The following is a 27,274-nucleotide window of genomic DNA, read 5'->3' as shown; positions in this document are numbered from 1 at the left end:
TAGTCTCTCCTCATATGTCAGTCCTGCCATCCCGGGAACCTTCGCTGCACTCCCTCAATAGCAAGAACGTCCTTCCTCAGATTAGGAGACCAAAACTGAACACAATATTCCAGGTGAGGCCTCACCAAGGTCCTGTACAACTGCAGTAAGACCTCCCTGCTCCTATACTCAAATCCGCTAGCTATGAAGGCCAACATGCCATTTGCCTTCTTCACCACCTGCTATACCTGCATGCCAACTTTCAATGACTGATGTACCAATGATCCAGGTCTCGTTGCACCTCCCCTTTTCCTAATCTGCAGCCATTCAGATAATATTCTGTTTTTGCCACCAAAGTGGATAGCCTCACATTTATCCCCATTATACTGTATCTGCCATGCATTTGCTCATTCACCTAACCTGTCCAAGTCACCCTGCAGCCTCTTAGCATCCTCCTCACAGCTCACACTCAATTCCTTCATCTAAAATCATTAATGTACATTGTAAATAGCTGGGGTCCCAGCACTGAACCTTGCGGTACCCCACTAGTCACTGTCTGCCATTCTGATAAGGACCCGTTTATCCCAACTCTCTGCTTCCTGTCTGCCAACCAGTTCTCTATCCACGTCAGTACATTACCCCGAATACCATGTGCTTTAATTTTGCACACTAATCTCTTGTGTGGGACCTTGTCAAAAGCCTTTTGAAAGTCCAAATACACGACATCCACTGATTCTCCCTTGTCCACTCTACCAGTTACATCCTCAAAAAATTCGATAACATTTGTCAAGCATGATTTCCCTTTCATAAATCCATGCTGACTTGGTCCGATCCTGTCACTGCTTTTCAAATGCGCTGCTATTTCATCTTTAATAATTGATTCCAACATTTTACCCACTGCTGATGATAATGATAAATAAATGAATAAATCAATCAAAAAAAATTTAAAAATTAAAAGTAAAAAATAATTTTAAAAATCAATAAATAAAAAATTAAGTTTCTACTCAACTACTGCAGCTCCGGGAGCCCTCCAACAGCGTGCTGGGACGGGGCATCCCCAGTGTCACTCTCTCTCTCTCTCTCTCTCTGTCAGCGACGGGTGAGCGGGGAGGGTGGGAGAGGAGGATGTGGGGGGGGGGGGGGAGAAAAGAGTGAGGACGGGGGAGGGGGGGAAGGAGAGGACGGGGGAAGGGGGGGAAGGAGAGGACGGGGGGAGGGGGGGAAGGAGAGGACGGGGGGAGGGGGGGAAGGAGAGGACGGGGGAAGGGGGGGGAAGGAGAGGACGGGGGAAGGGGGGGAAGGAGAGGACGGGGGAAGGGGGGGAAGGAGAGGACGGGGGAAGGGGGGGGGAAGGAGAGGACGGGGGAAGGGGGGGGGAAGGAGAGGACGGGGGAAGGGGGGGGGAAGGAGAGGACGGGGGAAGGGGGGGGAAGGAGAGGACGGGGGAAGGGGGGGGAAGGAGAGGACGGGGGAAGGGGGGGGAAGGAGAGAACGGGGGAAGGGGGGGGAAGGAGAGAACGGGGGAAGGGGGGGAAGGAGAGAATGGGGGAAGGGGGGAAGGAGAGGACGGGGGAAGGGGGGGAAGGAGAGGACGGGGGAAGGGGGGAAGGAGAGGACGGGGGAAGGGGGGAAGGAGAGGACGGGGGGAGGGGGGGAAGGAGAGGACGGGGGGAGGGGGGGAAGGAGAGGACGGGGGGAGGGGGGGAAGGAGAGGACGGGGGGAGGGGGGGAAGGAGAGGACGGGGGAAGGGGGGGGGAAGGAGAGGACGGGGGAAGGGGGGGGAAGGAGAGGACGGGGGAAGGGGGGGGAAGGAGAGAACGGGGGAAGGGGGGGGAAGGAGAGAACGGGGGAAGGGGGGGAAGGAGAGAACGGGGGAAGGGGGGAAGGAGAGGACGGGGGAAGGGGGGGAAGGAGAGGACGGGGGAAGGGGGGAAGGAGAGGACGGGGGAGGGGGGGAAGGAGAGGACGGGGGAGGGGGGGAAGGAGAGGACGGGGAGGGGGGGAAGGAGAGGACGGGGGAGGGGGGGAAGGAGAGGACGGGGGAAGGGGGGAAGGAGAGGACGGGGGAGGGGGGGAAGGAGAGGACGGGGGAAGGGGGGAAGGAGAGGACGGGGGAGGGGGGGGGGGAAGGAGAGGACGGGGCAGGGGGGGAAGGAGAGGACGGGGAGGGGGGGAAGGAGAGGACGGGGGAGGGGGGGAAGGAGAGGACGGGGGAGGGAAGGAGAGGACGGGGGAGGGGGGGGAAGGAGAGGACGGGGGAAGGGGGGGAAGGAGAGGACGGGGGAAGGGGGGGGGAAGGAGAGGACGGGGGAGGGGGGAAGGAGAGGACGGGGAGGGGGAACGAGAAGGAGAGGATGGGGAAGGGGTTAGGTAAGGAAGGGGGGGGGGAGGGAAGGGGGCGGAGGAAGGGAGGGAGGAAGGGGGGGAGGAAGGGGAGGAGGGAAGGGGGGGGAAGGAAGGGGGGGTAAGGAAGGGGGGGTAAGGAAGGGGGGGTAAGGAAGGGGGGGTAAGGAAGGGGGGGTAAGGAAGGGGGGGTAAGGAAGGGGGGGTAAGGAAGGGGGCAGTGGAGGGGGGGAGAGGAGGGGGAAGGGCTGAACGGGAGGAGTGAGGTTGAATGCGGGGGGGGAGGCTGAACGGGAGGGAGGGAGGGAGGGAAGGAGGGGGAGGGAGCTGAATGGGAGGGAGGGAGGGGGATGGAGGGAGCTGAACGGCAGGGAGGGAGGGGGAGGAGGGAGCTGAACGAGAGGGAGGGAGGGGGAGGGAGCTGAACATGAGGGAGGGAGGGGGAGGGAGCTGAACGGGAGGGAGGGAGGGGGAGGGAGCTGAACGGGAGGGAGGGAGGGGGAGGGAGCTGAACGGGAGGGAGGGAGGGGGAGGGAGCTGAACGGGAGGGAGGGAGGGGGAGGGAGCTGAACGGGAGGGAGGGAGGGGGAGGGAGCTGAACGGGAGGGAGGGAGGGGGAGGGAGCTGAACGGGAGGGAGGGAGGGGGAGGGAGCTGAACGGGAGGGAGGGAGGGGGAGGGAGCTGAACGAGAGGGAGGGAGGGGGATGGAGGGAGCTGAACGGGAGGGAGGGAGGGGGAGGGAGCTGAACGAGAGGGAGGGAGGGGGATGGAGGGAGCTGAACGAGAGGGAGGGAGGGGGAGGGAGCTGAACAGGAGGGAAGCCCGAGTTCCGATCTTCGCCCGGGGAGCCCATTTGGCCATATACACTACATCATACGCATTACTCTCATCGACCCTCTTGGTTACCTCCTCAAAAAATTCAATTAGGCTAGTCAAACACGATCTTCCCTTAACAATTCTGCGCTGACTGTCCCTAATTAATCCTTGCCTATCCAAATATAGATTTATCCTATCTTTCAGGATTTTTTCCAATAATTTTCCCACCACTGAGGTTAGGCTGATTGGCCTGTAATTATTCGACCTATCCCTTTCTTCCTTCTTAAACAAGGGTACCACATTAGCAGTCCTCCAATCCTCCGGCACCATGCCCAAATCCAAAGAGGACTGGAAAATGATGGTCAGAGCCTCTGCTATTTCTTCTTTTACTTCGCTGAACAACCTGGGATGCATTTCATCCGGGCTTGGGGACTTATCTACTTTCAAAGCTGCTAAACCCCTTAATGCTTCCTCTCTCACTATATTTACTTCATCCAGAATATCACACTCCTCCTCGATAGCGGTATCTGCATTGCCCCTTTCCTTTGTGAAAACAGATACAAAGTATTTGTTCAGAACCCAACCAACATCTTCCGCCTCCACACAAAGATTACCCTCGTAGTCTCTAACAGGCCCTACCCTTTCTTTAGTTACCTTCTTACTCTTAATATATTTATAGAACATCTTCGGGTTTTCCTTAATTTTACTGACCAAGAATTTCTCGTGCTCTCTCTTAGCATTCCTAATATCCTTTTTAATTTTACCTCTTATCTTTCTATATTCCTCTAAATATTCTAAAGTATTTAGCCGTTGCTATGTGACATAAGCGACCCTTTTTTTCTTAATCCTCCCCTGTAAGTCCCTAGACATCCAGGGGGCTCTAGAATTATTTTTTCCCAGCATTTTTCTTTAATGGCACATGTTTGGCCTGAACCTTTCGGATCTCCTCCTTGAATGCCTCCCACTGTTCCGGCACCGATTTACCCACAAGTAGCTGTTTCCAGTCCACTCAGGCCAAATCACTCCTTAACTTAGCAAAATTAGCTTTTCCCCAATTTGGAACTTTTATTCCAGGCCTATCCTTGTCCTTATCCATAACCAACTTGAATCTGACTGAATTATGAAAATTAAAATTGCCCATGATTATTGCCATACCTTTCTTACAAGCTTCCATTATTTCTTGATTTATATTCTGTCCTACAGTGTGGCTACTGTTTGGGGGCGGCTTGAGTCACTGCGGTGCATCTGTGAGACTGAGAATTTTGTAGATAGCATGTTTCTAGAGGTGGTCACCCCGCAGCTTAAAAGTGTGCATGCAGAGAGGAAATGGGTGACCACCAGACAGAAGAGGGGGACTAGGCAGGTAGTGCAAGAGTCCCCCGAGCCCATCTCGCTCTCCAACCAGTATTCTGTTCTGAGTATTGGTGAGGCTGATGGTACCAGAGCCAAGTCCACGGCACCACGGGTGGCTCAGCTGCACAGGGGGGTAGGAAGAAGAATGGAAGAGCAATAGTGGCAGGGGATTCGCTAGGGGAGCAGACAGACGTTTCTTCGTCGGCAGATGTGACTCCAGGATGGTATGTTGCCTCCCTGGTGTCAGGGTCAAGGATGTCACTGAGCAGCTGCAAGATATTCTGGGGGGAGAGGGTGAACAGCCAGAAGTCATGGTCCATATCGGGATCAATGACATAGATAGAAAGAGGGATGATGTTCTGCAATTAAAGGTTAGGGAGCTAGGAGAGAGATTAAAAAGCAGGACCCCAAAAGTTAGTAATCTCCGGGTTACTGCCGGTGCCACATGCTAGTGAGTATAGAAATAGAAGGATAGAGAGGATGAATACAATGTCGGAAAATGTGAGGTCATCCATCTTGGGAAAAAAAACAGTAAAAGGGAATATTATTTGAATGGGAGAAATTACAACATGCTGCGGTGCAGAGGGACCTGGGGGTCCTTGTGGATGAATCCCAAAAAGTTAGTTTGCAGGTGCAGCAGGTAATCAGGAAGGCGAATGGAATGTTGGCCTTCATTGCGATAGGGATGGAGTACAAAAGCAGGGAGGTCCTGCTGCAACTGTACAGGGTATTGGTGAGGCCGCACCTGGAGTACTGCGTGCAGTTTTGGTCACCTTACTTTAGGAAGGATATACTAGCTTTGGAAGGGGTACAGAGACGATTCACTAGGCTGATTCCGGAGATGAGGGGGTTACCTTATGAAGATAGATTGAGTAGGAGTTCAGAAGGATGAGGGGTGATTTTATAGAAACATTTAAAATAATGAAGGGGATAGACAGGATAGAGGCAGAGAGGTTGTTTCCACTGGTCGGGGAGACTAGAACTAGGGGGCACAGCCTCAAAATACGGGGGAGCCAATTTAAAACCGAGTTGAAAAGGAATTTCTTCTCCCAGAGGGTTGTGAATCTGTGGAATTCTCTGCCCAAGGAAGCAGTTGAGGCTAGCTCATTAAATATATTCAAATCACAGATAGATAGATTTTTAACCAATAAGGGAATTTAGGGTTATGGGGAGAGGGTGGGTAAGTGGAGCTGAGTCCACGGCCAGATCAGCCATGATCTTGTTGAATGGCGGAGCAGGATCGAGGGGCTAGATGGTCTACTCCTGTTCCTAATTCTTATGTTCTTATGTTCTAATACGTGGCTGGAGAGATGGTGCAGGCAGGAGGGCTTTAGATTCCTGAGGCATTGAGACCGTTTCTGGGGGAGGTGGGACTTGTACAAACCGGACGGGTTGCACTTCAACAGCACCGGGACCAGTATCCTCGCGGGAGGGTTTGCTAGTGCTGTTGGGAGGGTTTAAACTAGCTTGGCAGAGCGATGGGAACCGGAGAATAGATTCAGTGGGGAGAGAAGCAAAGCTGGAATTGGGCAGCAGAAAAGTAGAAAGTGAATTTGGAAGACTGAGGAAACAAGGGCTGGAAAATAGACAACATGGGAGTTTGACCACTAAATGATCAATGCAAAGAGTATAGGGAATACGACAGATGAGCTGAGAGCACAGATAGACACTTGGGAGTATGATATTATAGCTATTACTGAGACATGGCTGAAAGAAGAGCAGGTATGGCAGCTCAACATTCCTGGTTACAGGGTTTTCAGACGGGATAGAGAGGGTTAAAAAAGGAGGGGGTGTGCAGTATTAATTAAACAATTACAGCTGTGAGAAGGGGTGATATGTTAGAGGGGTCTTCAAACAAGGCCGTTTGGGTTGAATTGAAGAACAAAGGGATAATCATAAATTTGGGAGTGTACTATAGACCCCCAAACAGTCAGAGGGAGATAGAAGAACAAATATGTCGGCAAATTGCTGCAAAGTCCAAAAACTACAGGGCTGTAATAGTGGGGGATTTCAACCATCCTAATATTAACTGGGAAAAAGGTAGTGTGAATGGTACAGAGGGTGCGGAATTCCTAAAATGCATTCAGGAGAACTTCTTCAGCCAGTATGTAACAAGCCCAACAAGAGAGGGGGCGGTTCTGGACTTGGTTTTGGGGAATGAAGAGAGGCAGGTGGAAGGGGTATCAGTGGGAGAGCATTTTGGTGCTGGTGATCATAACTTTAGGTAGTTATGGAAAAGGACAAAGGTGGATCAGGAAAAAAAAGTTCTCAATTGGGGTAAACCAATTTTGCTGAGCTGAGATGGGATTTGGCCAAAGTGAACTGAAAACAGCTGCTTGATGGTAAATTAGTGTCAGAGTAGTGGGAGGCATTCAAGGAGGAGATCCTGAGGGTACAGAGCAAGTATGTTTCCTTAAAGAAAAAGGGTGGCACTAACAAATCTCGAGCCCCCTGGATGTCGAGGGACATACAGGGTAAGATAAAGAAAAAAAGGGAAGCTTATGACAGATACCGAGAACTCAATACTGCAGAAACTCTTGAGGAGTATAAAAAGTGCAGAGGTGCAATTAAAAAAGATATCAGGAAAATAAAGAGAAAGCATGAAAGAATGTTCGCAAGTAAAATCAGGGAAAACCCAAAGATGTTTTATAAATACATTAAAAACAAGAGCTCTTAATCGGCGCGGTCCCAGCCTGCAAGACCATCAGCAGGCCGGGACTGTGCCGATTAAGTGCACCCCTGCACTTTTTATACTCCTCTAGCATTTCTGCAGTATTGAGTTCTCGGTATCTGTCATAAGCGTTCCTTTTTTTCTTTATCTTATCCTGTATGTCCCTCGACATCCAGGAGGCTCGAGATTTGTTAGAGGGAGCATCGTGCAGCGACATACCACTGCAGGGAGCAGCGCGTGCTGCTGCAGGAGGGCGACGGCTGACTGCAGTGCGGGCAGGTACAGCAGGAGCGGCGAGGTCAGGGCGAAGGAGCGGCAAGAGTTTGTAGAGGGATGTGATCGGGGCCCAGGAGAGGAGAGAGTTCGGGGCCTAGGAGAGGAGAGAGTTCGGGGCCCAGGAGAGGAGAGAGTTCGGGGCCCAGGAGAGAAGAGAGTTCGGGGCCCAGGAGAGAAGAGAGTTCGGGGCCCAGGAGAGAAGAGAGCCCGGGGCAGCACGGGCCCAGCCCACACTGCGATATGTGCGCGCACTAGGTCTGTGCAGCAGAGCTGGTCACCAGTCGTCTTGGGTAACCCTTGCCACTGGAGCAAGACCTAGCTCTGTCAAGCCCGTGTGGTGGCTGGTGTACAACGGCCACCACACGTTAAAAAAATCTACGCCCAGGCATCTTCCACCCTTCAACATGTAGTTCGGGATCCAGAATATTAGGTCCTTCATTGAAACACCTGTGAACTCATCCCTTTACGGCGTGGAAGCAAGTCATCCTCGTTTCGAGGGACTGCCTATGATGAAGAGCAAGAGGATAACTAGAGAAAGAGTGGGGCCTACTAGAGACCATAAAGGAAATCTGTGTGTGGAGGCAGAAGTGGATATGATTCTTAATGAATACTTTGCATCTGTTTCCACAAAAGAGAGAGACGATGCAGACTTTGCAATGAGGGAGGAGGAGTGTGAAATATTAGATGAGATAAAGAGAGAGAGAGGAAGTATTAAGGGGCTTAGCAGCTTTGAATGGATAAATCCCCAGGTCCAGATGAAATGTATCCCAGGTTGTTAAGAGAAGCAAAAGAGGGAATAACAGAGGCTCTGACCATCATTTCTCAATCCTCTCTGGCCACAGATGTGAAGCCAGGGGACTGGAGGACTGCTAATGTTGCACCTTTGTTTCAAGAGAGAAAGGGATAGACCGAATAATTACAGGCCAGTCAGCCTAACCTCAGTGGTGGGAAAATTATTGGAAAAAATCCTGAGGGACAAGATAAATCTTCATTTGGAAAGACATGGATTAATCAAGGACAGTCAGCATGGATTTGTTAAGGGAAGGTCGTGTCTGACTAACTTGATTGGATTTTTCGAGGAGGTAACAAGGAGGGTCGATGAGGGCAGTGCATATGATGTAATGTACAGGGATTTTAGCAAAGCTTTTGATAAGGTTCCACATTGCAGACTGTCACGAAAATAAAAGTCCATGGGATCCAGGGCAAAGTGGCAAGTTGGATCCAAAATTGGCTCAGAGGCAGGAAGCAAAGGGTAATGGTTGATGGATGTTTTGTGACTGGAAGGCTGTATCCAGTGGGGTTCCACAGGGCTCAGTTCTGGGTCCCTTGCTTTTTGTGGTATATATCAATGACTTGGACTTGAATGTTGGGGGTATGATTAAGAAGTTTGCAGATGATGCTAAAATAGGCTGTGTGGCAGATAATGAAGAAGCAAACTGCGGACTGCAGGAAGATATCAATGAACTGGTCAGGTGGGCAGAACTGAGGCAAATGGAATTCAATCCGGAGAAGTGTGAGGTAATGCATTTGGGGAGGTCTAACACGGCGAGGGAATATACACAGGTTGTTGTTGTTGCTGTATCGAATTAAAAAGTAGGGAAGTTATGCTAAACCTGTGTCGAACCTTGGTTAGACCACACTTGCGTGCAGTTCTGGTCGCCATATTATAAAAAGGATATAGAGGCACTGGAGAGAGAGTGCAGAAAGAATTTAGAAGGATGATACCAGAAATGTAACAGTATACATATCAGGAAAGGACGAACAGGCTGGGTCTCGTTTCTCTTGAAAAAAGGCTAAGGGTTGACCGAATAGAAGGGACGAGGCCATGGAGGGATTTAAAAACAAGGATGAGAATTTGAAAATTGAGGCCTGGCTGGACCGGGAGCCAATGTAGGTCAGCGAGCACAGGGGTGATGGGTGTGCGGGACTCAGTGCAAGTTAGCACACGGACCAGTGAGCACAGGGGTGGTGGGTGAGCGGAACTCGGTGCAAGTTAGGGCACGGGGCAGCGAGCACAGGGGGTGATGGGTGAGCGGGACTCGGTGCAAGTTAGGACACGGGGCAGCGAGCACAGGGGATGATGGGTGAACGGGACTGGGTGCAAGTTAGGACAAGGGGCAGTGAGCACAAGGGTGATGGGTGAGCGGGACTGGGTGCAAGTTAGGACATGGGGCAGTGAGCACAGGGGAGATGGGTGAGCGGGACTCGGTGCGAGTTAGGATACACACAGCAGAATTTTGGATAGCTCGAGTTTACAGAGGGTGGAAGATGCAACTAGGAGAGTATTGGAATAGACAAGTCTCGAGGTAACAAAGGCATGGATGAGTGTTTCAGCAGCAGAGGAGCTGAGGCAGGGGCAGAGTCATGCAATGTTATGGAGTGTCAGCTGTGGCTCAGTGAGTGGCACTCTCGCCTCCGAGTCAGAAGGTTGTGGGTTCAAGTCCCACTCCAAGGATTTGAGCACAAAAATTTAGGCTGACATTCCAGTGCAGTGCTGATGGAGCGCTGTACTATTAGAGATGGTGCCTTTTGGATGAGACGTTAAACTGAAGCCTCGTCTGCTCTCAGGTGGATGTAAAAGATCCCATGGCTAAACTAAAATCAGTTTCTCGTGAAAAAAACAGATCAGCCATGATCGTTTTGAATGGCGGAGCAGGCTCAAGAGGCCAACTGGCCTACTCCTGCTCCTATTTCTTATGTAAATCGTCAGTCTTGGTGACAGTGCGGATATATGGTCGGAAGCTCATCAAGGAGTCCAATATGACACCAAGGTTGCGAATGGTCTGGTTCAGCCTCAGTCAGTTTGTGGCGGAGACCGAAAACAATGGCTTCGGTTCCAAATATTTAATTGGAGGAAATTTCTGCTCATCCAGTACTGGATGTCGGACAAGCAGTCTGGCAATTTAGAGACAGTGAGGGGGTCAAGCGAGGTGACAGTGAGGTAGAGCTGGGTATTGATGGCGTACAAGTGGAAACTGATGCTGTGTTTTCAGACGTCGCCGAGGGGCAACATGTAGATGAGAGCCGAGGGGCAATGGGAACGGTGGTGGTAACGTCACTGAACTAATGGCCCAGGGGTCCGGGCGAGTGGCCCAGGGGCCCGGGCGAGTGGCCCGGGCGAGTGGCCCAGGGGTCCGGGCGAGTGGCCCAGGGGAGTGGCCCAGGGGCCCGGGCGAGTGGCCCAGGGGCCCGGGCGAGTGGCCCAGGGGCCCGGGCGAGTGGCCCAGGGGCCCGGGCGAGTGGCCCAGGGGCCCGGGCGAGTGGCCCAGGGGTCCGGGAGAGTGGCCCAGGCGAGTGGCCCAGGGGCCCGGGCGAGTGGCCCAGGGGCCGGGCGAGTGGCCCAGGGGAGTGGCCCAGGGGCCCGGGCGAGTGGCCCAGGGGAGTGGCCCAGGAGAATGGCCCAGGGGAGTGGCCCAGGGGTCCGGGCGAGTGGCCCAGGGGCCCGGGCGAGTGGCCCAGGGGAGTGGCCCAGGAGAATGGCCCAGGGGAGTGGCCCAGGGGTCCGGGCGAGTGGCCCAGGGGTCCGGGCGAGTGGCCCAGGGGCCCGGGAGAGTGGCCCAGGGGCCCGGGAGAGTGGCCCAGGGGCCCGGGAGAGTGGCCCAGGGGCCCGGGAGAGTGGCCCAGGAGAGTGGCCCAGGGGTCCGGGAGAGTGGCCCAGGGGTCCGGGAGAGTGGCCCAGGGGTCCGGGAGAGTGGCCTAGGGGCACAAGTTCAAATACCACCACATCAGCTGGAGAATTTAAATTCAGTTAATTAAATAAATCTGGAATAAAAAGTAATGGTGACCATGAAATTACCGGATTGTCGTAAAAACCCATCTGGTTCACGAATGTCCCTTTAGGGAAGGAAATCTGCCGTCCTTACCTGGTCTGGCCGATATGTGACTCCAGACCCACAGCAATGTGGTTGGCTCTCAGCTGCCCTCTGAAATGACCTAGAGAGCCACTCCGTTGTACCAAACCACTACGAAAAACAGTAAGAATAAACATAGAAACATAGAAAATAGGTGCAGGAGTCTGCATCGCATTTAATGAGTTCATGACTGAACATGCAACTTCAGTACCCCATTCCTGCTTTCTCACCATACCCCTTGATCCCCCTAGTAGTAAGGACTACATCTAACTCCTTTTTGAATATATTTAGTGAATTGGCCTCAAAAATTTTCTGTGGTAGAGAATTCCACAGGTTCACCACTCTCTGGGTGAAGAAGTTTCTCCTCATCTCGGTCCTAAATGGCTTACCTCTTATCCTTAGACTGTGACCCCTGGTTCTGGACTTTCCCAACATTGGGAACATTCTTCCTGCATCTAACCTGTCTAAACACGTCAGAATTTTAAACGTTTCTACGAGATCCCCTCTCATTCTTCTGAACTCCAGTGAATACAAGCCCAGTTGATCCAGTCTTTCTTGATATGTCAGTCCTGCCATCCCAGGAATCAGTCTGTTGAACCTTCACTGCACTCCCTCAATAGCAAGAATGTCCTTCCTCAAGTTAGGAGACCAAAACTGCACACAATACTCCAGGTGTGGCCTCACCAAGGCCCTGTACAACTGTAGTAACACCTCCCTGCCCCTGTACTCAAATCCCCTCGCTATGAAGGCCAACATGCCATTTGCTTTCTTAACCGCCTGCTGTACCTGCATGCCAACCTTCAATGACTGATGTACTATGACACCCAGGTCTCGTTGCACCGCTCCTTTTCCTAATCTGTCACCATTCAGATAATAGTCTGTCTCTCTGTTTTTAACACCAAAGTGGATAATCTCACATTTATCCACATTATACTTCATCTGCCATGCATTTGCCCACTCACCTAACCTATTCAAGTCACTCTGCAGCCTCATAGCATCCTCCTCGCAGCTCACACTGCCACCCAACTTAGTGTCATCCGCAAATTTGGAGATACTACATTTAATCCCCTTGTCTAAATCATTAATGTACAGTGTAAACAGCTGGGGCCCCAGCACAGAACCTTGCGGTACCCCACTAGTCACTGCCTGCCATTCTGAAAAGTATCCATTTACTCCTACTCTTTGCTTCCTGTCTGACAACCAGTTCTCAATCCATGTCAGCACACTACCCCCAATCCCATGTGCTTTAACTTTACACATTAATCTCCTGTGTGGGACCTTGTCGAAAGCCTTCTGAAAGTCCAAATATACCACATCAACTGGTTCTCCCTTGTCCACTCTACTGGAAACATCCTCAAAAAATTCCAGAAGATTTGTCAAGCATGATTTCCCTTTCACAAATCCATGCTGACTTGGACCTATCATGTCACCTCTTTCCAAATGCGCTGCTATGACATCCTTAATAATTGATCCAACATTTTACCCACTACTGAGGTCAGGCTGACCGGTCTATAATTCCCTGTTTTCTCTCTCCCTACTTTTTTAAAGGACCACCCGGCATTGACTTTGGCGCGAGCTACAGACACGACAATGGCACACCCAGCCCAGTCGACCGGCAAAGTCCTCCTCATCAACATCTGGAGACTTGTGTCAAAATGGGGAGAGCTGTCCCACAGACCAGTCAAGCAACAGTGACAATCATATTCACAGAATCATACCTTTCAGCCAATGTCCCAGACTCCTCCATCACCATCCCTGGGTATGTCCTGTCCCGCCGACAGGATAGTCCCACCAGGGGTGGCGGCACAGTGGGATACAGTCGGGAGGTAGTGAATTCCTTCATCTAAATCATTGATGTATATTATAAATAGCTGGTGTCTCAGCACTGAACCCCACTAGTCACTGCCTGCCATTCTGAAAAGGACCCTTTTATTCCGACTCTCTGCTTCCTGTCTATCAACCAGTTCTCTATCCACATCAATACATTGCCCCCAATATCATGTGCTTTAATTTTGCATGTGGGACTCTTGCGTGGGACTTCCCTAGATTTGTCAAGCATGATTTCCCTTTCACAAACCCATGCTGACTTGGACCGATCCTGTCACTGCTTTCCAAGTGCACTGCTATTTCATCTTTAATAATTGATTCCAACATTTTCCCCACCACCGATGTCAGGCTATAATTACCTGTTTTCTCATCCTCCTTTTTTAAAAAGTGGTGTTACATTAGCTACCCTCCGGTCCATAGGAACTGATCCAGAGTCAATAGAACGTTGGAAAATTATCACCAATGCATCCACTATTTCTAGAGCCACTTCCTTAAGTACTCTGGGATACAGACTATCAGGCCCTGGAGATTTATCGGCCTTCAATCCCATCAATTTCCCTAACACAATTTCCTGACTAATAAGGATTTCCTTCAGTTCCTCCTTTTCGCTTGACCCTCGAACCCCTAGTATTTCCGGAAGGTTATTTGTGTCTTCCTTCGTGAAGACAGATCCAAAGTATTTGTTCAATTGGTCTGCCATTTCTTTGTTCCCCATTATAAATTCACCTGATTCTGACTGCAAGGGACCTACATTAGTGTTCACTAATCTTTTTCTTTTCACACAGCTATAGAAGCTTTTGCAGTCAGTTTTTATGTCCCTCTGATCATGGACTCAGCTTCACTTCCCTGCCCGCTCCCTATAACCCTTTACTCCCTTATCGCTCAAAAATCTGTCTATCTCCACCTTAAATATATTCTGTGATTCAGCCTCTACAGCTCTCTGGGGCAGAGAATTCCACAGATTTACAACCCTCAGAGAAGAAATTTCTCCTTATCTCAGTTTTAAATGGTGGCCCCTTATTCTAAGACTATGTCCCCTAGTTTTAGTTTCCCCTATGAGTGGAAATATCCTCTCTGCATCCATCTTGTCGAGCCCCTTCATTACCTTATATGTTTCGATAAGATCACCTCTCATTCTTCTGAACTCCAATGTGTAGGGTCCCAACCTACTCAACCTAACTTCATAAGTCAACCACCTCATCTCCGGAATCAACATAGTGAACCTTCTCTGAACAGCCACCAATGCAAGTATATCCTTCCTTAAATACGGAGACCAAAACTGTACGCAGTACTCCAGGTGTGGCCTCACCAATACCCTGTACAGTTGTAGCAGGACTGCTCTGCTTTTATACTCCATCCCCCTTACAATAAAGGTCAACATTCCATGTGCCTTCCTGATCACGTGCTGTACCTGCATACTAACTTTTTGTGTTTCATTCACAAGGACCCCCAGGTCTCTCTGTACTGCAGCACTTTGCAATTTTTCTCCATTTAAATTATAATTTGCTTTTCTTTTATTTCCACCAAAGAGGATAACCTCACACATTATACTCCATTTGCCAAGTGTTTGCCCACTCACTTAGCCTGTCTATATCCCTTTGCAGATGTTTTGTGTCCTCCTCACAATTTTCTTTCTGACCCATCTTTGTATCATCAGCAAACTTGGCTACATTACACTCGGTCTCTTCATCCAAGTCATTAATATAGATTGTAAATAGCTGAGGACCCAGCACCGATCCCTGCGGCACTCCACTAGTCACTGTTTGCCAACCGGAAAATGACCCATTTATCCCAACTCTCTGTTTTCTGTTAGTTAGCCAGTCCTCTATCCATGCTAATATATTACCCCCAACCCTATGAGCTCTTATCTTGTGCAGTAACCTTTTATGTGGTACCTTATCGAATGCCTTCCGGAAATCCAAATACACCACATCCATTGGTTCCCCCTTATCCACCCTGCTCAATACATCCTCAAAAAGCTCCAGCAAATTTGTCAAACATGATTTCCCTTTCACAAAACCATGCTGACTGCTTGATTGAATCGTGCTTTTCCAAATGTCCAGCTACTGCTTCCTTAATAATGGACTCCAACATTTTCCCAACGACAGATGTTAGGCTAACTGGTCTATAGTTTCCTGCTTTTTGTCTGCCTCCTTTTTTAAATAGGGGTGTTACATTTGCAGTTTTCCAATCTGCTGGGACCTCCCCCAGAATCCAGGGAAGTTTAGTAAATTACAACCAATGCATCCACTATCTCTGCAGCCACTTCTCTTACGACCCTCGGATGTAAGGCCCTAGGATGTAAGGACTTGTCTACCTTTAGTCCCATTATTTTACGTAGTGCTACTTTGGAGGCCACGAGAGATGGTAAGGTCGAGGGATTGTCCGCGATTGTGTTTACATGGAGGGAGAGATTAAGGGAGGACAGAAGGGTAGTGAACTCAGAGGAGAGAGAGCATGATGAATTGAGATGGAGGTTGAAACCAGTGAGCATGAGTAGTCATTCGGGGGAGAGGTAGTGAAGAAATATCAGTCAGAACATTTTTATGGTAATTGGGTGGGTGGTAGAGATCGAGGATTTTAAATGAGACGAGTGGGGTGGAATAGGGTGAGATGCTCAAAGGAGTAGAAAGTGCCAGAGGAGTCGGGATACAGACAAAAGTGTGATTTACTGATGAGAGCCACACTACCACCATGGCATCCCCAGCATCAATGACCTGGGGGTCACCATTGACCAGAAACTTAACTGGACAGCCACATAAATACTGTGGCAACAAAAGCGGATCAGAGGCTGAGTATTCTGCGGCGAGTGTCTCACCTCCTGACTCCCCAAAGCCTTTCCACCATCTACAAGACACAAGTCATCAGTGTGATGGAATACTCTCCACTTGCCTGGATGAGTTGCAGCTCTAACAACACTCAAGAAGCTCGACACCATCCAGGACAAAGCAGCCCGCTTGACTGGCACCTCATCCACCACCTTCAACATTCACTCCCTCCACCACCGGCGCACCGTGGCTGCAGTGTGTACCATCTACAAGATGCACTGCAGCAACTCACCAAAGTTTCTTTGGCAGCATCTCCCAAACCCGCGACCTCTACCACCTAAAGGACAAGGGCAACAGGCGCATGGGAACACCACCACCTCCACGTTCCGCTCCAAGTCACACACCATCCTGACTTGGAAATATATTGGCCGTTCCTTCATCGTCGCTGGGTCAAAATCCTGGAACTCCCTCCCTAACAGCACTGTGGGAACACCTTTACCACATGGACTGCAGCGGTTCAAGAAGGCAGCTCACCACCACCTTCTCAAGGGGCAATTAGGGATGGGTGATAAATGCTGGCCTTGTCAGCGACGCTCACATCCCAAGAACACATTTTTAAAAAAGAAGTGGAGGGCAAGGATAGATCCTTGGGACACCAGAAGGAATGGTGCCAAGGGACGGAGTGGTCAGCTTGTGGTCCAGAGTAGTGCCGAGCAGCTACTTCCGTCCTCGCTTCAGGCCGAATCGCGAGGGGCAGAGTGGCCTCCTCCAGTTCCTGTGCTCCAGAAGCAGAGATGGAATCTGGGGCTGGGATCCGCCCCAAGCTTGTGGCGGGGACTCGGCCTCCATCTTGGTGCAAGAAGTGGGACTTGAGGGGCAGTGCGGTAATCTTGGTGCAGAAGGTGGGGTTGGAGGGGCGGTGCGGCCATCTTGGTGGAGGAGACGGGGTTTAAGGAACAGTATGGCCATCTTGGTGCAGGAGGCAGGTTTGAGGGTTGGTGCGGCCATCTTGGTGCAGGAGGCGGGGTTTGAGGGTTGGTGCGGCCATCTTGGTGCAGGAGGCGGGGTTTGAGGGATGACGCGGCAATCTTGGTGCAGGAGGCGGGGTGTGAGGGATGACGCGGCCATCTTGGTGCAGGAGGCGGGGTGTGAGGGATGACGCGGCCATCTTGGTGCAGGAGGCGAGGTGTGAGTGATGACGCGGCCATCTTGGTGCAGGAGGCGAGGTGTGAGGGATGACGCGGGCATCTTGGTGCAGGAGGCGGGGGTTTGAGGGATGACGCGGCCATTTTGGTGCAGGAGGCAGGGTTTGCGTGACGACGCGGCCATCTTGGTGCAGGAGGTAGGGTTTGCGTGGCGGCGCTGCCATCTTGGTGCAGGAGGCGGTGTTTGATGGATGGCGCGGCCATTTTGGTGCAGGAGGCGAGGCTGTGGCGGCCTGGGCGGGTATTTGAAAGGTGCTGACGAGGGCTTGAGCCAGCCCGGTGAGTAAAGACCGGCGGCGCTTCTTCCCCCGGCGGAAATGCGCAGTCCCGGGCTCCGCTTCGAGCTCCCGGGCGTGGCCTGCCTTCGCCGGCACTAAACTTACATATCAATGGCGGCTGCCCAGGAATCTCTGCGGCCTGTGTGTCCGCACCCAGCGGCGCGGCATTGAGCGGCTCGGGCTCGGCGCTCCTGTCCGGGGCCACCAGCGCTTTGTCTCTGACTGAGAACTCCGGAGCTCTGCGCACGCGCAGGTTCTGGCGGCGTGCTGCGCATGTGCAGTCGCTGGCGGCGTGCTGCGCATGTGCAGTCGCTGGCGGCTTGCTGCGCACGCGCGATCTCTGGCAGTGTGAAGGCCCGTGCGTGCTCCCAGTGGAGGTTGGGTTGTCCGCTCTGTTCAGAGAGTCATCGGGCTCAAGTTTCCCCCAGGCCAGAAATGCGCATAAATAACTTGCCAAAGTTTCCCTGATGTATAATTTGAATTTGGCGCCTCGCAGCGTGTCCCGTCGCCTCGGGGATGGAGCCTGCTGTCTGCCCCTAAAAACAATTCTGCAAAAAAAAGTTACATTTTTGACATCGTTGCAATGGATGCGCATGCGCAATACAGCTCGGGTTTATCAATCGGACATTTTTAAAGAGCCATTTGTGTGTGTGAGAGGGAGTGCTGTGTGAGAGCATTGGGAAATCACAGCTGCAGCAATACACGATGCAACACGGTGCAAGGACCAAGGATTTCTTACAGGAAGAAGTGAAGTGTGATTGAGAACAGGCGGACACCAGCAGAAGTCACATAAAAGTTTCACCAAAATGAAGAAACGCTGGAACCAAGTTGCAGAAGATTACTGCACAATGGTGACCACCCCGAGATCTGGAGGCCAGTGTAAAAAAAAAGTGGCAGGACCTTGGTCAAGTAGTTAGTGTAAGTAATATTTTCATTTATTCAATGCAATTTTAAATGTGACCATCTGTGTATGTCCCACCCAGCAGAAAGACAACCCTCTCTAAAAAATTAAATTTTCATCTTTGAAGAGGAAGGTGGCACAGAACAAAAGGGAAAGAACTCGAACAGGAGGAGGCCCAGCATATCTGCACCCACTGACACCCTTGGAAGAGAGGGTCGCTGCTTTGCTGGGTCCTGCCTGGAAAAAAGCAACCACCACTGCACAAGCTGGGCCCACACTCGAGGGAGAGGGTAAGTCCTGCAAATTTATCATGGTCCTTCAAATCAGCTTGCTGCCTGCTATGTGTGGGACTACTCATGCCACCCACCCTGCCCCCTTTGCTGCTAACCATTTTGTAGAACTTTAGGCCAACCCTGACGATGCAGAAGATGATTCAGATGCGGACGAGCCTGAAGAAGAGAACATCTTCCAATCCAATTCTCCAGACCAAGAACATGGAGGTGAGGGGTGGGGAGGGGATGGAGCTGGATGAAACTCCCACTGTTGTACTGACTTTGGAGGAGGTGCTGCTCATGGAGGTGACTGCCCCTTCCGTGACTATTGGTTTGAGTGCTGGTGGAACATTCCATGGTTTCACACATTTTGAGGTTGCGGGTCCCAGTGGTGTGGTGCAACGAGGCACACCCGTAGGGAGGAGGGGAAGGAGAGCAGGAGCGGGCTCTCCTGAGGTGCGGGATCTAACCGATGTGCTTCAGATGATGGCAATGAGTGGGGGGAGCATTGACCTTACACGATCACTCCTGGACACCATCAGTGGGGTGGGTGACGAGGTAGCGGGACTGTCGGGAGAAGTAACAACATTCTCACGAGAAATGGGAACGATGTCAGTGACCATGAGGGAGGGAATGTCAGAGATGGTGCAAACACTACCACTGAACATGAGGGATGGAATATCACAGGTAGTTGAGACAGTTTTGCTCAACATGAGGGAGGGAATGTTGCTGGTCATTGAGACACTGTCAGGGTGCATGAGGGACGGCATGTTGGAGTTAGCTGCTGCAATAAGGGAACACGCCCAGACCCTGCGCCCATTGACAGAATCAACTGTCACTCCCACTCCAATCCCCACACCAGTCTCTGAAGAGCCCAAAGCCAGGTCCTCCAACTTGCCACCTGATGTTGTCGCCCCTCCCCCGCCCCCGCGGTGCGCAGTACCCGAGATGTTAGAAATAATAAACTTGGTACTAAGCCCAGAAACACTTCGCCACCGCCTGCGGGCAGGGCTGGTGTTGTGTCCAAGACCGAGCGCAGCGAGCGGTCTTAGAATAAGGTGGAGGAGAGATGGGTGTGTGCAGCCTTTCTTTGCTGTTGTTGCTGTTATTATTGTTACTGTTGTAACTGTTCTCAAATTAAAAGTTTTTTGTAAGTTATATAAATTTAGAAGTTTAAAAGTTTATAAGTGATCTTGGAGTTTTTAAGTGATTTTAAAGAGTGATCTTAAAGAAAAGTTTGATACAAGAATAATTTTATTAAAGTTAAGTACAAAAGAACTGTTAAACTTTTGAATAAAGATATTTTACATTAAAACTGAATCATGTTCCATTAACACAACACAACATTACGGAACAGCTCCAACAGTAAACATGTCCGTGTGGAACTGTTGTCGCTGAGCCCTCCGGCATCAGTAAAGTGTTCACAGATGAGCTGCTGGCGCAAGGCTCGAGCAATTGCTAAAGGAGCACAATGGCCCGCCCTCCTCCGCCGTCGTGCTCCAGCCTCAGGCACTTGTTTCCTGATCCTCGTCATCATCCTCCTCCACCTCCTCCTCCTGCTCGTCACCTGCATCTTCCACATCATTATCATCAGCCACGCTCACCTCAGGTGGGTCTTCCACTACCAGCTGTTGCTGCCTCATGATGGTCAAGTTATGCAACACACAACAGTGAACTGACCGATAATCTCAGGGGAGTACAGCAAGTATCTCCGGAATGGTCCAGGCATTGGAAACACTGTTTAAATATGCCAATGGTCCTCTCAATGATACTGCGCGTCGCAATGTGCGACATGTTGTATTGACGGTCAGCTTCATTCTGGGTTACACGTAGGGGCATCATGAGCTAGGTCGTACCCTTTGTCTCCCAGTAGCCAGCTTCTCAAACATGGCAGATATAACACTGTCACGTAGGATGAACGCATCATGGGTGCTCCCAGGGTATCTTGCATCGACTGACATGATATGATGCATGTCGTCACACACGAGATGTACATTAATGGAGTGGAAGCCTTTTTGTTCCTGTAAGACAAAGGAAAGGGGCAATGCAGATACTGCTATTGATGTGGAGTGTGATATTCTGGACGAAATAAATATAGTGAGAGAGGAAGCAGCTTTGAAAGTAGATAAGTCCCCAGGCCCGGATGAAATGTATCCCAGGTTGTTGAACGAAGTAAAAGAGGAAATAGCAGAGGCCTTGACCATCATTTTCCTCTTTGGAACTGGGCATGATGCCGGAGGATTGGAGGACTGCTAATGTAGTACCCTTGTTTAAGAAGGGAGAAAGGATTTGGACGCGAGGCCGATTCTGCCGGCCAAAGCTACAACCCTCCAGCCCTGCTTCAAGACGTTCGTTGGTGGCGTGTGAGTGAGTAAAAACAAGAGAAAACTTCTGAAATCCAACTAATTTACACTTACTACATTGACAGGTAAAAAAAGTTGAAATTTATTATTGATTTTGACTCCCTTCAAAATCTTTGATTTGAAAACAATGGCGTCTTTCACGCCGATTTGACAATGTGCATTGGTTTTCTTAAGTGCCCAGAAGGTTTTTTGGGAGTGGCCAGATACGTTGACCTAGGAGGAGAAAATGTTAACCAAACTGCAAAATATTTTTAGAAATGGCGCAGACATGAGGGAACGCCTCTTATAATGTAAAAGCAAACTGGTGTAGAAAAATCGTAACTAAGTCAGTTACGCCGGCGCAGATCGCAGGGAGAAACTTGAAAAAGAAAATGCCCCAAAAAACGGCATGTGCCAAAAAAGGCGCAAATAACCGGGGAAAATTGAGCCCATAGTTATTAGGGCACAGCAAGAGGCCATTCAGCCAATCGAGTCCATGCTGTAGAGCAATCCACTCAGTCCCATCCCCCGCTCTATCGTAGTCCTGCAAGTTTATTTCCCTCACGTGCCTATCCAATTTCCTTTTCAAATCATTGATCGTCTCCGCTTCCACCTCCCTCGTCGGCGGAGAGTTCCTGGTCATTACCACTCGCTGCGTTAAAAATGTTCTTCCTCACATCCCCCTGTATCTCTTCCCAAAACTTTAAATCTGTGTCCCCTAGTCCTTGTCCCATCAGCTAATGGGTACAGCCTTTCTCTGCCTCATAGAATCATAGAGAATTACAATACAGGAGGCCATTCAGCCCATTGTGTCCGTGCCGGTCGAAAATGAGTCACCCAGTCGAATCCCACCTTCCAGCTCTAGGTCTGCAGCCCTGTAGGTTGCGGCACTTTAAGGGCACATCCAAGTATCTTTCCAATGTGATGAGGGTTTCTGTCTCTACCACCCTTTCAGGCAATGCGTTCCAGACCCCCACCACCCTCTGGGTGAAGAAACGTTTTGTCATCTCTCCTAATATAATATTATCCTTCTACCAACTACTTTAAATCTATTCCCCCTAGTTGTTGACCCCTCTGCTAAGGAAAATAGATCCTTCCTATCAACTCTATCCAGGCCCCTCATAATTTTATACACCTCAATTAAATTCCTACTCAGCCTTCTCGAATCCAAGGAAAACAACCCTAGCCTATCCAATCTTTTCTCATAGCTAAAGTTTTCCAGTCCTAGCAACATTCTCGTAAATCTCCTCTCCACCCTTTCTAGTGCAATCACATCCTTCCTGCAATGTGGTGACAAAAACTGCATGCAGTACTCCAGCTGTGGCCGAACTGGTGTTTTATACAATTCTAACATAACCTCCCTTCTCTTGTATTCTGTGCCTTGGCAAATAAAGGCAAGTATTCCGTATGTCGTCTTAACCACCTTATCTACCTTCAGGGATCTGTGGACATACACTCCAAGGTCCCTCTGTACCTCCACACCTCTCAGTATACTCCCATTTAATGTGTATTCCCTTGCCTTGTTGGCCTTCCCCCAGTGCATTACCTCACACTTTTCCAGATTGAATTCTATTTGTCACTGTTCTGTCCAACTGACCAGCCCATTGATATCTTCCTGCAGTCGACAGCTTTCTTCTTCATTGGGAACTCAACATCCAGAGGTATTCAACATTTAAGAAGGATAGACAGAAAGGAAAAGGAGGCGGGGTGGCATTGCTGGTTAAAGAGGAAATTAATGCAATAACAAGAAAGGCCATTAGCCTGGATGATGTGGAATCGGCATGGGTGGAGCTACGGAATACCAAAGGGCAGAAAACGCTAGTGGGAGTTGTGTACAGACCACCAAACAGTAGTACTAAGGTTGGAGATAACATCAAACAAGAAATTAGGGATGCATGCAATAAAGGTACAGCAGTTATCATGGGCGACTTTAATCTACATATTGATTGGGCTAACCAAACTGGTAGCAATGCGGTGGAGGAGGATTTCCTGGAGTGTATTAGGGATGGTTTTCCAGACCAATATGTCAAGGAACCAACTAGGGAGCTGGCCATCCTGGACTGGGTGATGTGTAATGAGAGAGGACTGATTGGCAATCTTGTTGTGCGAGGCCCCTTGGGGAAGAGTGACCATAACATGGTAGAGTTCTTTATTAAGATGGAGAGTGACATGGTTTAATTCAGAAACTAGGGTCCTGAACTTAAGGAAAGGTAACTTCGATGGATTGAGGTGTGAATTGGCTAGAATAGACTTGCAAATGATGCTTAAAGGGTTGACGGTGGATAGACAATGGCAAACATTTAAAGATCACATGGATGAACTTCAGCAATTGTATATCCCTGTCTGGAGTAAAAATAAAACGGGGAAGGTGGCTCAACCGTGGCTAACAAGGGAAATTAAGGATAGTGTTAAATCCAAGGAAGAGGCATATAAATTGGCCAGAAAAAGCAACAAACCTGAGGACTGGGAGAAATTTAGAATTCAGCAGAGGAGGACAAAGGATTTAATTAAGAGGGGGAAAATAGAGTATGAGAGGAAGCTTGCCGGGAACATAAAAACTGACTGCAAAAGCTTCTATAGATATGTGAAGAGAAAAAGATTAGTGAAGATAAATGTAGGAACCTTGCAGTCAGATTCAGGTGCATTTATAATGGGGAACAAAGAAATGGCAGACCAATTGAACAAATACTTTGGTTCTGTCTTCACGAAGGAAGACACAAATAACCTTCTGGAAGTACTAGGGGACCGAGTGTCGAGTGAGAAGGTGGAACTGAAGGATATCCTTTTTAGGCAGGAAATTGTGTTAGGGAAATTGATGGGATTGAAGGCCGATAAATCATTGGGGCCTGATAGTCTGCAGCCCAGAGTACTTAAGGAAGTGGCCCTAGAAATAGAGGATGCATTGGTGATCATTTTCCAACAGTCTATCGACTCTGGATCAGTTCCTATGGACTGGAGGGTAGCTAATGCAACACCACTTTTTAAAAAGGGAAGGAGAGATGAAGCGAGTAATTTTCGACTGGTTAGCCTGACATCAGTAGTGGGGAAAATGTTGGAATCAATTATTAGGGATGAAATAGCAGCGCATTTGGAAAGCAGTGACAGGCTCGGTCCAAGTCAGCATGGATTTATGAAGAGGAAATCATGCTTGACAAATCTTCTGAAATTTTTTGAGGATGTAACTAGCAGAGTGGACAAGGGAGAACCAGTGGATGTGGTGTATTTGGACTTTCAAAAGGCCTTTGACAAGGTCCCACATAAGAGATTGGTGTGCAAAATCAAAGCACATGGTATTGGGGGTAATGTACTGAAGTGGATAGAGAACTGGTTGGCAGACAGGAAGCAGAGAGTCGGGATAAACGGGTCCTTTTCAAAATGGCAGGAAGTGGAGTGCCGCAGGGCTCAGTGCTGGGACCCCAGCTCTTTACAATATACATTAACGATTTGGGTGAAGGAATTGAGTGTAATATCTCCAAGTTTGCAGATGACACTAAACTGGGTGGCAGTGTGAGCTGTGAGGGGGACGCTAAGAGGCTGCAGGGTGACTTGGACAGGTTAGGTGAGTGGGCAAATGCATGGCAGATGCAGTATAATGTGGCTAAATGTGAGGTTATCTACTTTGGGGGCAAAAACGCAAAGACAGAATATTATCTGAATGGTGGCATATTAGGAAAAGGGGAGGTGCAACGAGACCTGGGTGTCATGGTTCATTGGTCATTGAAAGTTGGCATACAGGTACAGCAGGCGGTGAAGAAGGCAAATGGTATGTTGGCCTTCATAGCTAGGGGATTTGAGTATAGGAGCAGGGAGGTCTTACTGCAGTTGTACAGGACCTTAGTGAGGCCTCCCCTGGAATATTGTGTTCAGTTTTGGTCTCATAATCTGAGGAAGTACGTTCTTGCTATTGAGGGAGTGCAGCGAAGGTTCACCAGACTGATTCCCGGGATGGCTGGACTGACATATGATGAGAGACTGGATCAACTGGGTCTTTATACATTAGAGTTTAGAAGGATGAGAGGGGATCTCATAGAAACATATAAGATTCTGACAGGATGGGACGGGACAGGTTAGATGCGGGTAGAATGTTCCCGATGTTGGAGAAGTCCAGAACCAGGGGACACAGACTTAGGATAAGGGGTAGGCCATTTAGGACTGAGATGAGGAAAAACTTCTTCACTCAGAGAGTTGTTAACCTGTGGAATTCCCTGCCGCAGAGAGTTATTGATGCCAGTTCATTGGATATATTCAAGAGGGAGTTAGATATGGCCCTTACGGCTAAGGGAATCAAGGGGTATGGAGAGAAAGCAGGAAAGGGGTACTGAAGGAATGATCAGCCGTGATCTTATTGAATGGTGGTGCAGGCTCGAAGGGCTGAATGGCCTACTCCTGCACCTATTTTCTATGTTTCTATGTTTCTGTTGTCAACCACACGGCCAGTTTTTGTATCATCTGCAAATTTCTTTATCATGCTCCCTACATTCAAGTCTAAATCATTAATATATACTGCAAAAAGCAAGGGACCCAACACTAAGCCCTGTGGAACCCCACTGGAAAAAGCCTTCCAGTCACAAAAACTCCCATCAGTCATTACCCTTTGCTTCCTGCCTCTGAGCCAATTTTGGATCCAACTTGCCACTTTGCCCTGGATCCCATGGGCTTTTACTTTTTTGATCAGTCTACCAAGTGGGACCTCATCAAAATCTTTGCTAAAATCCATATACACTACATCATACGCACTGCCCTCATCGACCCTCCTTGTTACCTCCTGAAAGAACTCAATCAAGTTAGTCAGATACTGTTACACTCAAAATAAATGGTCAGACTGAGTACTGTGTGTAATGAGCAAGTGTGACCTTAGCTCCTTTATTAAGGTTCCAGGGTGCAGGTACCTTGTGGGTGGCCTGTTTATATACTGTGCTCCCAAGGGATGCTAGAATCCCTTGGGACTCCAACAGGTAGGCTCTCTGGTGGACAGGTGTGATGCAGGTTAAAGGGGTTAAGTACATAACATCACTCGCCCGTGAAGTCAGCAGTACACTTATTTACATGGCGAGACGATCTGGGGCTTTTTGCTCCCTTGTCGATCGTCTCGGTACAAATACTGGTGTGGTTGGTTTGGTCAGTTCTTCATTGGGCTGTTGGGCAGCCGGCCTTGCCGGGCTACTGGGGATGATGAGTTCGGTTTTGTGGTCAACTGTGATGTCAGTTGCCATTTGTGTGTGTTGGAAGGTCAAAGTTGGTGGTGTCCTCGTCAGGTTGTTCGTAACTGTTGGTGAACCACAATTTGATTTGGTCCAAGTATTTTCTGTGTGTCCATTGGTCAGTTTGACGTGAATTACCCAACTCCCCTCTTTGGCTGTGACCGTGCCAGCGAGCCATTTGGGACCATGTCCATAATTGAGCACAAACACAGGATCATTGATCTCAGTATCGCGTGACAAATTTGCGCGGTCATGGTACACACTTTGTTGATGCCGCTTGTCCTCCACGTGATCATCTAGATCAGGGTGGACCAGAGAGAGCCTTGTTTTAAGCGCCCTTTTCATGAGCAGCTCAGCTGGGGGAATCCCTGTGAGTGAGTGGGGTCTGGTGCGGTAGCTGAGCAGTACTCGGGACAACCGGGTCTGCAAGGAGCCTTCCGACATGCGTTTCAAGCTTTGCTTGATGGTCGGAACTGCCCGTTGTGTCTGGCCATTGGATTGGGGCTTGAAAGGGACAGATGTGACATGTTTGATCCCGTTGCGGGTCATGAATTCTTTGAATTCAGCACTGGTGAAACACAGCCCATCGTCGTTGACTACGACATCAGGCAGGCCGTGCGTGGCAAACATGGCTCGTAGACTTTCAATGGTGACCATCCATCATCCATCATCATCATAGGCAGTCCCTTGGAATCGAGGAAGACTTGCTTCCACTCCCAAAGTGAGTTCTTTGATGGCTGAACAGTCTGATACGAGAGCCACAGACCCTGTTACAGGTGGGTCAGAGGAAAGGGGTCAGTGGGGCTGGTTTGCCGTGCGCTCCTTCCGCTGCCTGCGCTTGGCCTCTGTAAGGTTGCAAAATTCGTGGGAGTCCCTGCTCCCCCGCCAGTGTTTGGATGCATTGGAAAGGAAATTTAAGTTGGAACTATCAACCAGAAAGTTTGAGATCCTGACGTGTACATGGAAGAAACTATGTGTTTTAATCAAATTTGGGATTTTACAAGGCAGATTGGGTCCGTGTGAGAAGGGCTAAGAACTAAAGGATAACTATCCTTCAAAGAAACCAGATTTGAGTATTGAAGCTGTCTGGGGCATTGAAAGTAAACAAATCATCTGGGGAATTGTGCAAACTCGAAAACCCTTCTCCCCAGGAGACATTAACATAGCAATAATCAACCCAGAGATAGCC

General features: G+C 49.6%; 1 protein-coding gene across 1 annotated transcript in view; it reads right to left on the bottom strand.

Moving 5' to 3' along the window:
• Positions 1-17,584, bottom strand: part of LOC139239107 (zinc finger protein ZFP2-like) — a 33,691-nt gene extending 16,107 nt beyond the window's left edge. The window contains exons 1-2 of the mRNA XM_070867631.1: positions 17,475-17,584; positions 11,304-11,402 (exon numbers count right to left, since the gene is read on the bottom strand). The gene's annotated coding sequence lies outside the window, so the exon portion shown is untranslated. The remainder of the gene's footprint in view (positions 1-11,303; positions 11,403-17,474) is intronic.
• Positions 17,585-27,274: the final 9,690 nt, after the last annotated feature.

This window comes from Pristiophorus japonicus, chromosome 26, assembly GCF_044704955.1.
Source record: "Pristiophorus japonicus isolate sPriJap1 chromosome 26, sPriJap1.hap1, whole genome shotgun sequence".
In the NCBI taxonomy this organism is placed as follows: Eukaryota; Metazoa; Chordata; class Chondrichthyes; family Pristiophoridae; genus Pristiophorus; species Pristiophorus japonicus.
The sequence above is the reverse complement of the archived record's forward strand: the minus strand, read 5'-3'. Positions and strand labels throughout refer to the sequence as shown.